The following is a 13,143-nucleotide window of genomic DNA, read 5'->3' on the forward strand; positions in this document are numbered from 1 at the left end:
GTTAAGACTGTAACAACTACTGTACTGTATGTAATATCGGTATGTTACAAATGAGAGTCTGTATTTGATTTTTCATAATATTTGTTTAAGTTTTAAATATTATATAATATTTAATTTATTTGTATTGATCTATTGACAAAGTTAAGACATTCACATTACTCCTTCAATTACAGAGCAAACATTAAGTAAACTTAACAGATAACAAATAACTATAATTATAATTACAAATATCAAATTTATTTAATTTACTTCCTTCTGAACCTTTCTCATTCAGGGTGATCTGCTGAGAACTAGGGTAACAGATCTAGCATATAAAAAAACAAACTTTAAAAACAGTAATAAAAAAATGAATAAAGGCTGTCAGTGTCACTATATTGGTGATGTTAGGAGTGAAGCTTATCATTGCTGCCTCTGAACACAAGTGCAGTCCAGTGATCATGAACTGAAAATAAAAACACAAAACACAATCAAAGATTAAACTGGAGATATTAATTTAAATACATTATGTAACATAAATGCTCACCAGTTCTGGGTGGATGTTTGACGTCGTTTTCCCCTGGTCAGCATGTCTAGGTGTGGTTTTAGGTCTTGTGCTGTAGCAATCCTCAAAACAGCACAGAGATTTTCATCAGTGATGCGTGATCTATGCTTGGTCTTGTTTAGATTAATGATAGAAAACATGTGTTCACACAGATAGGTGCTCCCAAACATAGACATAATACAGGCAGCATGAAGTCGAAGCTGTGGCATCACGTCAGGGGGAAGCAGACGGTGAAAGTCCTCGAGTGCAGCATCCTGGAACTTTGATCTCAGGCCACTGTCGCTCTGAAGCTCGATTAACTCCATCTGAAGATGATGAGGTGAGCTGTCAATATTGGCGGTGAAGGGATTAGCAAAAATGTCAAAACCTGGCTGCTGCACTCTGAAGTCAGAAAAGCATCGGTCAAATTCATTAATTAACCAGGTTACTTTGGTTTCCAACCGAGCACATGAAAAACCTGAATATGAGGTTGAAATATCCTGGCATGCAGGAAAGTGGGCAAGATTGTCCTGTTGTAGTTGAGACTTCCAGAAGTGAAGTTTACGTCGGAATGCTGAGATTGAGTCAGACATCTGCGTGATGACTTGTTTGCGTCCCTGCAGTCTCTTATTCAGTTGGGCGAGATGCTAAGTTAGATCGCACAACATGGCAAAATCACACAGCCACTTTGGATCTGACAGTTCATGCAAGACTTTTCCTTTACTTTGCATGAAAAGCGCAATTTGCTCTCTGAGCTCAAAAAATCGCTGGAGGACAGCACTTCGACTGAGCCACCTTACTACATGCTCAGTGCCCACCTCTTGTAAAAAGTTCTTAAACTGGCGGTGATTTAGGCCACGTACACGAATAAAGTTTACTGTTTTCATTACCGTGGCCACAATATCATCCATTTCCAGAACCTTTCCACACAAAGCCTCTTGATGGATAATGCAGTGATAGGTTATTAGAGGTGCGGGACAGTTTTCTTGTAGCATTTTCTCTTTCACCAGCCCAATCAAACCTCTTCTTTCGCCACACATTGCAGGAGCGCCATCTGTAGTCAGCCCCACCCATCTTTCCCACGGTAATTTACAGTTAGATATGGACTTCTTCACCGCCTCAAAAATGTCCTTCCCTGTTGTTGTCTTATGCATGGCAACTATATCCAGCAGCTCCTCAGTGACAGACAGATCTGCCTTTACAGCTGTGCTGTATCGGTGTTGTCTGTGCTTTCATCAGTGGCTAATGAATAAGCCACAAAACTGCTTGTGTCGTTGGTAATCTGTGATGTAAGATTACCTGCTATCTCTTTCACCCGGTCTGCAATGGTGTTTCTTGACAAACTCACATTTTTAAAACTCTGTATCTGGTCCGGGCACACCTGCTCACACACCTTCAGCATGCACTGCTTTATAAACGCACCCTCAGAGAAGAATTTAGAAGTGCGAGCCATTTTCTCTGCCACTATAAAGCTAGCTTTCACTGCTGCATTGTTCTTGGCTGTAGCTCTTGTAAACATATCTTGATGTGATTTTAGTTTTCCTTTTAATTCCTGGACAACTCGATGTTTTTCTTGGAGACTAAAATTAACATATTTAGTGCCATGTTTTGTGTCAAAATGCCGCCGTATATTGTACTCCTTCATCACTGACATTGTCTCGTGACATAAAAGACCGGTTTACCTCCATGAAGTACAAACATGTATTCATTTTCCCATCTTTCATGAAATAGCTGTCCTTCTGCATCAGTTTTTCTTTTCTTGGACATTTTGGGGAGATTTGTTGAGTTTTCACGGCCAGAGCGTCTTGAGGAATCAAAAGTGGGGAAACACTCTAGTTGCGGGATGCGGTCACTTCGCGGGAAACTGCAGCGCATTGTGGGAGATGTAGTAGAGGCACAGAGTCATAACATAATAATAAATTATACCTTTTAACCCCTTGCGGGCCACATAAAATGGCTTGGAGGGCCGGATGCGGCCCGCGGGCCTTGTCCTTGACACATGTGATCTAGATCTGTTTAGTTTGTACCTTTCTCTTGATGGGGGTTAGACAACAGTATACAGTTATCACTCTCAACATAAATGGTCTTCATAACCCCATTAAAAGGGCTAAAGTCATTGCTAAAATGAAAAGAGGAAAGTATCATATAATATTTTGGCAGGAATCTCATCTTTCTGCCACAGAGCATGAAAAGATAAGCAAAATGGAGTTCAAAAATATGTACTAAAGGGTCACTCTAGAGGAGTTGCCATCCTACTACCAAATAGAGTGAACTTTCAGTACACATCTCAGGTCAGTGACAAGGAAGGACGTTATATACTAGTTAAAGGATATATAGACAATAAAGAAGTGACTCTGTTAAATGTGTATAGACCTCCAGGCAAAGACGAATGCACAATTAAGAAGATTTTTGATTTTATTGTGACAGAAATATCAGGTATGCTTATATGTGGAGGGGATTGGGATGTCTGTCTTAACCCTTTTATAGATTCCTCCTGTAAAATAAAAAAAAATAAAACCCACCCAGAAGCAATATTGGTTAAGAAAATGCTTAATGAACTAGGAATGATGAATGTGTGGAGAAACTTGCATCAATCAGATAAGGGATACACTTTTTTCTCACACTCCCATCAGGTATATTTAAGATTAGATTTTTTTTTTTTTTTTTTTTTGATGTCTGACAGACATACAACTGTGAAATAGGTGTCAGAGACGTATCTGACCATGCAGGGGTGTGCTTGACCCTCCATTTGGATAATGATCGTAAAGAAATTCTATGGAGACTTAACACAAGTTTTCTAAAAGATGACAAGTTTCATGACTTTGTAGATAAGGAACTGAAAGATTATATGGATCATAATAGTATTAATGATATCTCTCCCAGCATAGTGTGGGATGCGTTAAAGGCCATACTTAAAGGTAAATTGATTATGTGGTCCTCTTTTAAGAAAAGACAAACTGAACAAGATTTTTAGAAAAAGAACACATGCAAAACAAAAACAATGATATCCTAATAAAGATTAACAAAACAAAACAAATTTTGAATAGACTATATGAGGATCAAATAGAAAAGAAGTCAAAATTTGTAAAGCAAAATTATTATGAAAATGGTCCTAAATCTAAGAAACTTCTTGCTTGGAGGATACGTAAACATCAGGCCGAAAGATTTATACATAAAATGAAGAGCCCTCTTGATGATAATATATGTCATAATCTTAAAGACATACAGAACTCCTTTGTGGCATATTATGAGCAAATGTATACCCAACCCCACTCTGCAAATGTTGAAGCTATAAATCATTTTCTTGCCTTACTTGATTTACCATCCATAAGAACCAAACAAAACTAGAGGTTAAATTGGGAAATAACAGATGAAAAAAATAGTAAAGCCATCTCAAAGTTGAAAACCAATAAAATGGCCGGAGAGGATGGTTATCCAGCCGAGTGGTATAAACATTTTCGACATTTAATACTTCTGCCACTTAAGGCTTGCTTTAATCATGTTTTAAGGGGTGGGGAGATACCACCATCTTGGAAAAGAGCAGTGATTTCAGTGATCCATAAACCAGGTAAAGACAAAATTCTATGCAGCTCTTATCGTCCAATATCTATTTTAAATATTGATTATCGAATATTTGCCACGATACTAGCTCAGAGGCTCGAGGCTATTATTCCAGAATTGACAGAATGATCTTGAGCTGTAGGAGAACAAGTGTAAGACACACAGACTAGTATACACACATGGACCACTATGGAACCTACCTGAACGAAAGAGGGACAGATATAAGACCATGTAATAAAAAAAAAGTACTATAATTTAATGTAGAAAATCACATTCTATTCTCTAAATAGTAATAATAATAATTTATTATTATCATGGTATCTGAATTGCTATTGAGTAGATTAAAATCTATTCTTAAGTATCAAAATTGACTTTTTTTATTATTGTGACAACACTATTAAGAACTGGACCTCATACAGACGTGATAACAGTTTCCAATGTTTGATACAAAGCAAGAACAGTAAATGCAAAATAGTATTTAACACTTCTGAATTTTCACTTATGAACAACTAGATAAACAACTTGTAATTCTAACTATGAGACAAAATGTATAGATGTTAATGGCTCATTTTTAAAGTTGGACTGTGTAACTTTTCTCTGCTACCTGCTTGTATAAATGTTTCACGATATAGTATAAACTTATCTATGTTTTATGTATTCAATTAAAGGCATTTTATTGTTAAAAAAGACTTGGTTGGTAGAATCAGATTTTTTGTCTCCATGGAGATTGCTTTAGTTTTAAGTTTAATGTCATTTTTTGGAATTTTCAAAGCAAAACATCTCCATGGACAAAAAAAGTCACTCCACCAGAAAACTGCTTAACAACCTCTCTAACAATTGGCTAAAACTACTGGAACAAAATGGATAAGTTAGACTCAACATTTCAGCCACCTACTATGTGTTATAAAAATAAAACTCTAAAATCCTAAAAAAAAAATACCACTTCCTGCTCACAGTTATTCTTCCCCATTAAACTTCACAGTAAACAGCGGCAGTACTCACATGTTGAAACTCACTGGGCTCTGTCTGTCTCTCCGTCTTTCTCTCCATCCACGCTCTACGATTCTGTTTGTTCGGACACTGACTCACAGCTAAAACTTCCAGTCTCCGCCTCTTCTCTCACTCCTCCCTCTCCCTCGCTCAATTCTCTCCTCCCCTTTTCTCTCCCTCTTTCTCTCTCTCGTCCTTCTGCTTCTGCCTATTGTGTCTCATCTGCACTGTCCCTCTCTCCTTTCGCTCCAATTCCTCAATGGTTGATCAAATGTGCCATATTAAAAGTCCCGTACCCAAACTGCAAACTGAACTTAGACTTAATGACTTGATCTTGCTAAATATGTATAAGAAACTTTAAAATGTCTCGGAGGAACAATTGTCTGGTTGTAGTTGTTTTACATGAGGTGTCTATTTTTATAACATCTTAATGTTTTTATTGGATGATGCGTAATCATGTACAGTTGATTGTCCCAAGGTTTCTCTGTTTAATGATTGTGAATTGTGCTGCATCTTGGCCAGGACACTCTTGGAAAAGAGACTTTTAATTGCAATAAGATTCTCCTGGTTAAATAAAGCTTAAATAAAAGATAAAACAAATAGCATTTCTTTCCATGTGTTTGAGCAAAACATGACTTGCCCCAGTACAGATATAATGTCTGACCAGCTCTTTGGGTGCGCTCACACTAGAGTGTTTTAGCGGGGAAAAAAGGTCCAGCAGCAGAAATATCTATTAAATAGTGATCCAGATATGAGTCGCTTCTCTTTATAGATTATAGATTAAACAACAGTGTGGTGGAGTGAGGGTTAAACAGGGGACGAGAGGCTTACAAACTTCTGTCGCTGCGTAAAGTCCTTGTAGAACATAAGCACGGATTCGGCGTGAGCTTTGGACCTTCTATCCTCTCCGTGCACATGACAGGGCTTACAAACATATATCATGCATGTGTGCGTACATGAGCACCCGTGCAGTGCTTTAGGTCTGGGCACAGCTGGTTTGCACTCACACTGGACAAACGTACTGCGTTTTAGGGACTTTCCATATTTGGGCAGGGTTTGATTGGGCTAGTGCAGGGGTGGGCACACTACGGCCCGGGGGCCACATAGGGCCCGGGGGCCTTATTAATCCGGCCCGCCGAACGTGACCAAATTATGGCACACTTCAGCTACATCACCCAAAGAAAAGAAAAGTGGATAGTGAGCACTGAGTGTTTAATACAGAGTGGACAACAAAATAGTTTTATAATTTTATAACTCCGATCAAAGTACCAAGGCAAGTTTTTTGCTGGCATTCAAATTAGTAAAAGTTAGCAAGCCTTTCTCTGAAGGCGAGTTTTTAAAAGAACAATTTGGAAAACAATTTGTACAATGAGCCTTGCATATTCATGATTTATGATTTGCTACATGTTACAGGCCAAATCTCTAATGTAATATATACATACACACACACACACATATATATATATATATATATATATATATATATATATATATATATATATATATATATATATATATATATATATATATATATATATATACATATACACACACACACACACATATATATATATACCCCCCCCACACACACACACACTCACTGGCTCGTGTGTCAAAAAGTTTGTCCATCCCTGTGCTAGTGTGAGTGCACCCTTAACCCCATGGAGACAGAAGGATATTATATTAGCTATATAAATGAAGCTTATTTGATCTAGGTGATATGGAAAAACACTTTCAATAATATTTTCATCAATTCAGTGATCTTTAACCCAAAAATGTTAAAATGTCTTAAACCAAAACCGTTTACTAACACAGATTGGCTGTAAACTATTACAGCTATTAAAAAGCTGATCATTGACGATTTGAAACTATTTGAGTTCGATTAAATTAAAGTTAAATTAATTGTTAAGCACTACCACATTATTCTTCAAATGTTTTTTATCACTGGGATTTTTGCAAACTGCCTGTCAGATGTGGCAAAGATATGACAATTTATTATAGCAGGAAAAAAGTACATCAAAAACAAAAGTGAATCAAAAACAAAGAAGCAATCAAAAACAAACACTTGACCTCCTCAAAGACTATTGGGAGAATCCTACCCCCTCAGTGGAGAATGTGGTGGCCTATGTGGTAAAGATGAGGCAATGTCTAGAGGAAATGTCTGCTTTGGCACAAGAGACTTTAAGGACCGCTCAACAAAATCAAATGACTTGGTATGACCGCAAGGCTAGGGAAAGAAGCTTTGAACTTGGTCAGAAAGTGCAAGCTGGTCAGAAAGTGCTTCTTCTCCTCCCCACCTCCGAAAGCAAACTCTCCTCTCCAAATGGCATGGTCCGTATGAACTCACCAGAAGAGTGGATAAGGTCACATATGAACTTTATATGCCTGACAGAACAAAACAACATCAAACATTTCATATGAGCTTGTTAAAAGAATTTCAATCCCACCAGGAATCTGTTCATTAGCTGCTGATCTGTGTTGTTCAGGATGAGGAAAGGCCAGAGAAGTTCATGCCTGCATCTTCCACAACCAATAAATATTTAGATATATAGGAAAATATACAGCTTATAAATATATGTTATGTTTTTGATTATCATTCCAGACCAAGACAACAAGTGTATCTCCTTCATTTTACCAACTTTAAAATATTATCAAAAAACCTAATGAGCTGAACTGTAATTGAGTGATAACGTTTATACTTCAGAGGACTTGTAGTGGGAGGGGACAGGGACAGTGGGCGGAGACAAGAACATCAATGCAATGAATGAAATAAAACATAAATACAGCTTTTTGATTCAGGCACAGTTTAAAACGTGGACAAGTTTCAGATGAATTAAATATTGTACTAATAATTCCTCCCTTCCTCCATGTCCCAGAGGTTTACAGGCGTGTTGTGTTTAAGGGACGGTCAAATCAGTGTTGAAGCTATTTCTAAATCCCTCTTTTACTGTGGAAATGTTTTTACCATGAACATATCGACAAAACGAGTCACAAACTTGGAATTAACACAAGAAACATACACGTTTAGACCACTGTTCCCTCCAAGCTGCACGCGTGCACAATTGCGCACTGCTGACACGGTCTCCACGCACAGAAATTCTGTGCTGCGCACAAAAAAATCTAACTGGAGTTGTAAATAAAATAAACACAAAAACAAAATCAATTCATTCTGCGCTATTTTTCAATGTGAGTCAGTGAGTGTGACCGGCAACGAGCTGCTCCAGCCAATTATGTGATTTGCGCGGCTTATCAACGTCACTGACAGGCGTCCTCATGTCCTTATGTCCTCTTTGAGCGTACGATACGTACATTACGTACGTTATTTTTAATGAATTATTATTTAATAGAAGAAAAGTCAAGATGTCGTCGTCGCAGCCGTTTCTTTGTTTAGATTGAATATCAATAGGCAAATATAAGTTTCAAGGTGATTTTTTTCTCAATTGTAGCTACTTCATAACTTAAACAAAATATACCTTGTGAACACGTAATAACAGAGACAGAGGTAAAAATATAATTTTGACATTCATAGTCTATAAACCAGAGAACACTGATTAGTTGTACATATAGTGGGATATTGCAGTTTAATGATTCGGTATTTTGGCCAGTGGCTACACCACTTTAATAACAGTAGAGGGCGCTGTTTCCCTTCTATGCCATGCCAGTTCTTTCCATCTTATTATTGTAAAGTATTTTCTAGCAGTGCAGCGCTACATCAAGCTCATATCTTGATTTACTAACACGAAGGTACATGACACGTGCCCACGAGGGGCGCAGACCTATGGAATGTACCGGAACACATGAAGATTTTGTGCACGTCTCAGGACTCTCTTCTGTCCTTTCTGGAGAGTTTGTTGCTTCATTGTTCACTTTACCTGTGTGGAACTCATTAAACTCTTCTGATTTTATGTTTCAGTCTTTTGGTCTTTGACGCTTACAATGGAAACAAACATTCTTACATTATTCTTATTGCAATAATAATTTCTAATGATAATAATGTCTCTTATTGTCTAGCAATAACTGCACATTCCTTTATTCCATGTAACTCCCCTCCTTTTTAATCATCAAACACACGGCCTGTACATATCTTTATTCAGATTTAACAGTTTCATGTCGCACTGATGAGGTAAACCAGTATGAACATTTGAACGTGTATTGCGCAGCGGACTCCATTTTCTTCTCTTTTTTGCGTAGTCACGGTGCATGATGGGATATAGCAGTGCGTGAAGTGTGCATGGATGCACGCTTCGGTTACGTCCGATCTCCATGGAAACGGTGGAAAGAGCAGGGCAGGTTTGTCGGGCGCATTCAGTAGGGTGTGTTGAAATGGGACAGCCCTTGTCATGCCGGAAATTACGTAACTGCCCTTCAATGCACACTTCGAATGGTGATTCTAAGGCCATTTTGGCGAATTGAGACACAGCCGATGTGGCCGATGTGGAGTGAAGACTCGCTAATGATGCTACGTGCTGTTTATCCCCTTAACGTTCCGACGGCTCGCCCTCAGGCGCACTGTTTTGCAGCAGTGCTGCGTTTTAAACATGACGAAACAAACAAAAGAAAGGAAGGACACGACCAAGGACACTGTGGATGTTTGTACAAGTTAAACTAGAGGCATCTCGGAACGGTTCGTGGAACCGAGTGAAGATCTCATGGTGGACTCAGGAGTAGAGGACCTTATGTTTTGATGGACTGGATGCTGTTCCTGATCGGTAAGCGTGGTTTATTCTGCTATTGACTTAATTGTGGGTCAAATATATCATGCGTAATCATTAGCATTAGCTAATGCCAATGTGCGCTCCCCAATCACCACCAATCATCACGCACACACCACTTGAGCGAAGTGTCTTGCCTAAGGACATAATGACAGAAGTTCGTCCGAGTGGGACTCGATCCTCCAACCTCTAACCACTGAGCCACTGTCACAGAATGACTGTCACATGTACAGTGTATTTTTAGTTTCCAGTGTGTGTTTGTTTACATTTTGAAGTGTGTGTTTGTTTACTGTTTGCAGTGTGTGGTTTGTAAATATATATTTATTTGGACCCATACCACTTGTTTTGACTATATTTTATATACAAATACACATTATATATTGTGTTTTGATATGTACAGTATAAATGTACAGTAATAGAGCAGCTGTGCAGATACAGATTCCTCTCAGTGTGTATTGGTCATTGACTGTCACTAGTTCATGAGTTGTAAAAATCAAATGATCGTGTCATATACTGAAAAAGAGTTAACGGACTGTCTCCCAGACACAGTAGGACAATCTCACTCAGTCACAGCAAAAGCTTCACACAACTGCTTATACTCATAATACAAGTCAGAGCTTTATGATAAAAATGTTAAGTGTGTTTTCAACATTGGAGTTTACAGTTGTCTTGGTTTGGTTGGAAGCTCATGTTTTACCATAGTTAAAATTAAATATTTATACTTCCAATAGCATTAACATACTACACAGGTCATGAGCAAGATTTTTGTCATTTTCATTGTATAAGTGGCTAAAGCACTTAATTAAAAGTCTTATAACAGAAATGTAAATGCAGCAATTTGATTCTTTTAATAAACCATTTAACTTGGATGGATGTGATGCAGCATGACCACAGTGCGCTCGTCTGATGTCGCTCACACTGGTCCATGGGACGCTCAGGGAGTTTGTGTGTTTGCTCAGACTCGTGAAAAATTAGAGGGAACATTGGTTTGGACGTATTTTGAGTCCTAATCGTGGCATTACTTAAAGGTGCAATGTGCAGCATTTCTGGATGAGGTTATGCTACATGCTTGTATCCATGATAATGTTTCACAGTATGGCATTTCTTTGATCTGTCTTGTGTTTATATAATTACAGGTGTTAATATCTTAAAAAACATGCAACTTGCCTCTCCTTAGACCTGACCTGTAACTTGGCCTGGTGTGAGAGAGATCGGTTTAATGCCATACAAAACAAATCTCCATGGAGACAAACAGGTGGGAGACCTACCACCAGAAAAGTTACGCAGTGCACCTTTGACACTATTGAGAGCATACAATGTTAATCTTCAAGTGTTTATATAACTAAATACTAAACTGCACTAAAACATGCATCTTATTTCTCTGTTCATCTCCAAAACTTACTGCACATTTTGGTAAAACGCCTGGACTAAAGCAGTTTACTTTGACTCCATTTTAAATCTTAATAAATGTCCACGCTTTACCAAAATCAATCAGAATTTTCATGTATTTATTTTGCTGCCACTGGCTGTGTCACATTCTCAAACCAAAACTCAAAGATGTCTCAAAATGGCGTCTTGCTGAGAACATCATTTGTGATATTCACATGGGGAGAACTGAGGAGCTGTACATTTGTAAGAATATATAAGTGTACATTTATTTTTGTCTGGACGTGTTGGATTCTATATTTTCTTAGAGCGTAGACCTCCCTGTGTTTCTGACTCCTTTCGCATGGAAATACTCAAACTATGGTGAATAATTTAAGGTAGAACTTTGTTTAGGAGTGAGGGGCAGAGGAGGTGTGGTCTGGGGAAATTTTCAAATGTTTTGGAACAGATTTTGGAATAATTTTACTCACAGCGCAGTGGCAGAGTGGTTAACAAAGCCCAACACCATAATCCTTCTACTGCAGTGGCTTAAAAGTTATCATTTTTATTAGTTTGAGTCTTGGTCTAATAACTTCTTATTTTTAGTCAAGATTTTAGCTTTAGTCAGCCATATTTTCCAGTGCTCATGTCATACCAAGAATGTCCTGGGTTGGATTCAGAGGGGGTGCAGGGCCTGAGTGTGGAGTTTGCATGTTCTCCCCATAAATTCCATCACTGATAGTAGTAAGATCCAGATGAATGCAAAATGTAAAATGCATAAATCTACTATACACATTGTGCGTTATATTTTACCATTGGTCATAGTATTGTGGCATTCTGCTGTGAGGAAACGCGCCAAAGTTCTTCTGGTTGTTTATTTTCTGAACACAAGGACAACTGTAGGCCGTTACTCACACCGAAACAAGAACAAAACAACAGCAGTCTCAATTCTTCAGGGCCAGTCTCCAAACTGACCAGTGACGACAATACAACCTCCACATCCACATGTCGGCATAGCAACCAAGTGTCACATACAAAAGCAGTATAACAACACATTAACAGATACAAAAACAACAAAAGGTGTCAGCCTTTAACTAAACACAAAATAGCAGCTTACAGCAGCATGGCATTACAAGTTTGCATTTTGATAAATAACCAGTCAGTGTTTCTCATTCCACTTACATTGTTCAGTCTCAGTATGTGGACAGGAAGGGCATCTGACATAAAACCTGAGAAATTACTGTGTGCTTTACCAACAGTGCAACCAAGCTGTCAAGCCACAGTAAGTGCAAAAGTTTCAGTTTCTGAACGTTACCCCCATGAAAAAAATGATGTGATATGGCGCCATCTGCTGGAGATAAAAGGAGCACGTGTGCTGTTCCACTGACTCAAAGATATAAACTGATCTGTGTAACATATTTTATACTGCATAACATCTGAGCTGCAGAGGCTGCATTAGCACTGACTAAAGACTGTCTGCAGGTGCTGGGGTTTAGGTGGTGACAATTCAGTCCTTTTAGTTTTAAACCAACTGAGAAACTCATGCGAGGCTCAATCTGCTTTCTGATTGGATAATTATCTTGAGAACCAAAACACTAAATTATAATAATGTGGCCATCATATCCAATGGCTTTGTAATTAAGAATAAATCAGCATTATGATTGTTATCAGTAAAAGTTAGATATGTTTTGAACACCTCATATCTGGGGACAATTTGTTGAATGAAATAAAAAGTCTACAAACCTACGTCTAAGATGAATACTTTATAGGATTTCTGAAATCCATTGGACTCAAAATAAATACATTTGCCATGAAGTTTCTGATCCAAAGTTTATTAAGTGCAAAATATCCACTGACAGTACAAAGAATGTAAGTGTCACATCAATAATATTAATGAAAACCATCTGTGAAAACCCCCGCACAGACTCATAAATATCATTATTTAGATTTGATGCATTGTACAGGCTTCATAAGAATCCCACTTATAAACAACAC

General features: G+C 38.0%; 1 pseudogene; it reads right to left on the bottom strand.

The window, feature by feature from the left end:
- Nucleotides 1-519: 519 nt before the first annotated feature.
- On the bottom strand, nucleotides 520-2,329 carry LOC117382951 (general transcription factor II-I repeat domain-containing protein 2-like; annotated as a pseudogene).
- Between the last annotated feature and the right edge of the window lie 10,814 nt (nucleotides 2,330-13,143).

Source organism: Periophthalmus magnuspinnatus, chromosome 15 (genome assembly GCF_009829125.3).
Source record: "Periophthalmus magnuspinnatus isolate fPerMag1 chromosome 15, fPerMag1.2.pri, whole genome shotgun sequence".
NCBI classification, from domain to species: domain Eukaryota; kingdom Metazoa; phylum Chordata; class Actinopteri; order Gobiiformes; family Gobiidae; genus Periophthalmus; species Periophthalmus magnuspinnatus.